Source organism: Macaca thibetana, chromosome 4 (assembly GCF_024542745.1).
Source record: "Macaca thibetana thibetana isolate TM-01 chromosome 4, ASM2454274v1, whole genome shotgun sequence".
Taxonomy (NCBI): domain Eukaryota; kingdom Metazoa; phylum Chordata; class Mammalia; order Primates; family Cercopithecidae; genus Macaca; species Macaca thibetana.
Window position 1 is genome coordinate 25,702,856 of NC_065581.1, and position 5,146 is coordinate 25,708,001.

The window sequence follows — 5,146 nt, forward strand, 5'->3', positions numbered from 1 at the left end:
AACACCTAAGTGTGCACGCACTACGGTCTCGGGGGGTTTTTATAGGCACATGATGGGGGCGTGGCAGGCCAAGAAGGTCTTGGGAAATGCAACATTTGGTCATGGGAAAAACAATGCCTGTTCTCACCTAGGTCCGTGGGCACAGGCTGGGGGCGGGGGGACACCTAGCCAAGGACCACGCCCTCCTCTACCCTGCACTTCTCTTTTCGCTTCGGTATCATTTAAAGGGACCATGCGCTTTCCTTCCATACCAGTATTACGCAACTCAAAAAAGTGCAATGACATTTTAAGATCATTAAGAGTACAAACAAAAAGTTACTAAAAGTGGACAGGAATGAATTAGGAATTATACCCAAAGTAAAGCTCAGATTATTCACTATTTTAGAAGTAGCATTCCAGCAATTTAGAGATACTCTTTAGGAAAACAGAAATGGGTCTATCTTGACTCTATTCCGTTATGTTAAATTAGAAAGAAAAGGCCAGGTGAGGTGGATCACGCCTGTAGTCCCAGCACTTGGGGAGGCCGAGGCGGGCGGATCACGAGGTCAGGATATCGAGACCATCCTGGCTAGCACGGTGAAACGCCGTCTCTACTAAAAATACAATAAAAATTAGCTGGGCGTGGTGGCACGTACCTGTAATTCCAGCTCGGGAGGCTGAGGCAGGAGAATCTCTTGAACCAGGGAGGCGGAGGTTGCAGTGAGCCGAGATCGTGCCACTGCACTCCAGCCTGGGCAACAGAGCGAGATTCCGTCTCAAAAAAAAAAAAAAAAAAAAAAAAAAAAAAATTACAAGGAAAAACTCCCAATTGTCTGTGGAGACTGACAATGGAGATGCAAGAACATTGAGGGTTGGTTGGGGCTGACCTTCAAAAAACCTGATGCATCTTGTGGTATTTCTTCTGCTGTGATTCCTCCTCTTCCATCATCCATCTTTATCTTGTCATAATAATCTATCTATTATCTTCCTTTAAATATAGAATTAGTGCTTGCCTAATTGGCTTTCCTGGAATCTAATTAGTTTTAAACATTTTCTCAACTTAATTTTTTGTATGTAAAAATGAAGATGGCGTTTGCAACAGAGTTGAGGTAATCATTTTCACAGGGAAATCATTTCCAGGGATTTATAACTGTATTCACTAATTTGTTAGAGCATGAAATGATAAACTTCCATTTTTTTTCCTTTGCACTCCAGATTACAGTCAAGGGAACATCTTTCTTCTCATACCATCATAAAAAGAGACACAATAGCCAACGGCTTGCCTGCCATCTAGTGCTTACCTGTTACCAGAAAAACTTCATGGTAGTGAAAATATGATCCTTCACTACTAATTTGACTTCATTATTTGCAATCAACAGGATCAAAGCCAACACTCTGGCACAATTTCTTTTGCTAGAAGTTTAAGGAAGTTCACTGGGTTTTTATTTATGGCAATCTCCTTTGATGTTTATTGAAATAGTTCTAATGACTAAAATTTTCAAGTTTTTTGGCTGTCAGATTGATGTTTTCCGGAATAAATGTATGAGTGGTCCACAAGGCTGCTCAATTTTAAATGGGCAGCACTTGGTAATTGGTATTGCCTGGTGAGTTAACATCTAGTGAGACTATCTGATATATACAGAATCTTCTTCTACGAGGGGTTGGAAACTTCCCTCTGACAAACATAGTGTGGTGGAAGAGTTATTGAACCTGGGGTCTGGAATCCTGAATGTGAATTCCAGCTTAAGCCATTTTATCTTGGACAAAGTCACCTGACTCTCCCAGGATTACATTGCTTATGTAAAATGAAAGGCCAGACTGATTGATTTCTAAGGTTTCTTCCAGTTCTAACACATGTTGAAGAATTAATAACCTGATGGAAAAGTACGCCAATATTTTCATTTTGTACTTTAGTTATAGATATTGTTGTTTAAAACTGCTTGCTAATAATTGTTGCCCTAAAGAAGATTCAGACCGGAAAGTAGCTTTTATGCACTAACATTCTTCACGGGGCCTGTATACATTAATACGGCAGATGCAAGCCATTTGGGCCAAACAAATCCATTCAAAGTTAGAAAAGATCTAGGATATTTCAGGTCAGAAAGAACATGTAATAGGAAAAAAAACCTACGTAAATGAGAGAGAAAGTATATGAATCCAGTTAAATTTTTGAGCCCACCACTTGGCTATGTGCTATTGAAATCACCACTGCAAAACTGTAACTGCCCTAAAGAAGATTCCGAGCTGAAAGTTACTTTTATGTACTAACATACTTAATGGGGCTTATATACCTTAATACAGGTTTTATAGCAAAAGTTCCACCCAAGTTCCTAGTCAGGTCTGTTTATGCAAATAAAATATTCAAATTTGTTTAGTTCTGATTGGTTGATACAGCTGAGCCCTCATTGGTCAATACAGATAATCCCTGATTGGTTGGTTCAGGTGAGCTCTGAAAATTCCAAAGTTGAACAGAGGTGTGGGTTTACTGGGAACTCAGAGTACTCCTTGTGATCTCTAGTTAGCAACTGGTCCTTGGCTCTATTTTAAATTCAGGTCCAGTTAACCACTTGGGATCCATCTTGAAGGATCCATCTTGAAGGACTGGCTTTTTCAGTTTCATATTTATTAATGACAACTTTGCATTTTTTAGTTACCTTGTTAATCAATTATGATCAGCTTGTCCAGGCACAGTGGCTCACGTCTGTAACCCCAGCACTTTGGGAGGCCGAGGCGAGTGGAACACCTGAGATCAGGAGCTCGAGACCAGCCTGGCCAACATGGTGAAACCCCGTCTCTACTAATAATACAAAAATTAGCTGAGCGTGGTGGCGCATGCCTGTAATCCCAGCTATCCAGGAGGCTGAGGCAGGAGAATTGCTTGAACCCGGGAGGTGGAGGTTGTAGTGAGCTGAGATCACACCATTTCACTCCAGCCTGGGCGACAAGAGCGAAACCCCGTTTCCAAAAAACAAGAAATATTACCAGCTTGAATTCTCCCCATTGCACCCTGGGAAGTTCATAGCCCTGGTCTGCAAGTCTCCCAGGTTGTTCCTAAGAACTTCGTCTGTGGAAAAGATATAGAATAAAGAAGAGGATTTGGGGGAAGATCAGAAGATCTTAGAGAACCAGGAGAGCAACCTGGGCTCCTGTCAACCAAAAAAAAAAAATCCCTTAGCTAGAATAAGAAAGAAAGACCGAAAGACCTATGGGTCCCAGAGCAGTGGAATTGGGCCTAGCTTCATAACAGAAACCCAGGGAAACAGCAAGCTGTTGGAGGGGAGACTGCCATGTGTCACATCAGGGTTCCCTGTGACCCAAGCATAGCAAAGAAGAATCTGAGAACAAATAGTCTCAAACAGCTCTTCTTCATCTGTCAAAATACAATGCCCATTTTTTTCTAGACAATGAAGCAAAATTTTACGCCCCTAGTTATTTGAGTGCAGATGGTAGCAAAATTGAGTTAGGGAATGTTGTACACAGTTGGGAAGAGGGAGAGGGAAGGATAGTTTGTGTGGAACCCTTACTTGGTGCACACTTTGTATTTTTTTTTTTTTTTTAATAAATCTGTGCCATTCTGACTCAGCACTGATTACTACATGCACAATGATAGCAATCCACAGGCAAGCGTTCATATTGCTAATGATACTGCTTTACAGAGTGATTATCTGAGAGCCATTCTCAGCTGCTGCATCAGGATTACAGCATTTGTGCAACCACAAATTAAGGCAGGGGTGAAAAAGCCAGCACTTGTTCAGTCACAAAGAGCTGGCAAAGAGGGCAGCCTGCAATTAGATTAAACATGTTTGTCACCAGGGGGCTGGCAGGCCTGGGTCACATGCTCAAGAGTTGGGGATGACCTTTAACAGATGTAGATTCTCAATATATAAACCCTTCAGTCCAAAGCAGATAAATGAACCAAGTTTTGTAGCTGGCTGCGTCATGTTTTTATCTCCATTTGAATAAGCATTTTCTGGGCTTACTGTTGAGATACAACAAGTCATTGTTGAGATCTCTTAAAGGACCACACTAGCCAGCCCCATCAGTGATCTTATGCTTGGATATCCCAGGGATCAGTTTAACCAAAATCATTCGTTTGTGCCAGTCCCTTCAACACTTTCTGAAAATTTTCCCTTTGGCTGTTTTGGATAAGAAAACTTCATTTTCAAATGTTTTGCCTAATATTTTTACCTTAACACGGGTACACAAAAAAGTCTTCCAGAGACAGAGGATCACTTGTAATAGTCAAAGATTCAAGTAACTGACTCAGGAGAGAAGTGTCTGCTAGCAGTAGGACCGGGCTATTTGATATATTTCATGGAACTTCTCCCTCTCTACTTCCCATCCTGTCTTTATTAGGAAGCCAAAGAAAAAACTTGATTTTACAAAGCCTGATCCTTTAATTACTGGCACACTCAGGTTCACAGAAATCCTAAATGGCTTTGTATTGGTCACAACTTTTATCTCCAGCAGATTTATAAACCACTGCAAGGCCATATCGCTAGTACTTAGCATACACAAAAGTTTTAACCAGATATACTTCCTTATACAGGTTCTCTGTTCTAGCCTTAACTTGCCTGGAGCCTTCCTAACTCTTGGTGTGACCCTCAGTCTCCACTCTCTTTTCCACACATCAAAACATTCTTCACCTTCAAGCACAGCTCAAAGCTCACTTCTTCCAGGAGGCAGTCCCTGATTAATCAGATGGAAGTTGTCACTTCCCCTCAGGAAATGAGACAGCTGCTCTATGAAGAAAAGAGCATTAGATTAGAATCAGAAGGGCTGAACCCAAATCCCAGCTTTGCTAAGAACTCACTGAGGGACTGTATTAGTTTCCTAGAGTTTCCATAAGAAAGTATCACATACTAGGTGGCTTTAAACAACAGAAATGTATCATTTTACAGTTCTGGAGGCTGGAAATCTGAAATTAAGGTGTTAGCAGGGCTGTTTCCTTCTGAGAGCTATGAGGGAGAATCTCTTTCACGTTTCTCTCCTAGCTTCTGGTGGTTTGCTGGCAATCTTTGGTGTTCCTTGGCTAGTAGGAGTGCTACCCTGATGTCTGCCTTCATCTTCACATGACATTCCCCCTGTTTGCATGTCTGGCTCTGTATCCAAATTTCCTCTTTTTATAAGGACACCATTCATATTGGACTAGGGGCCCATCCTATGC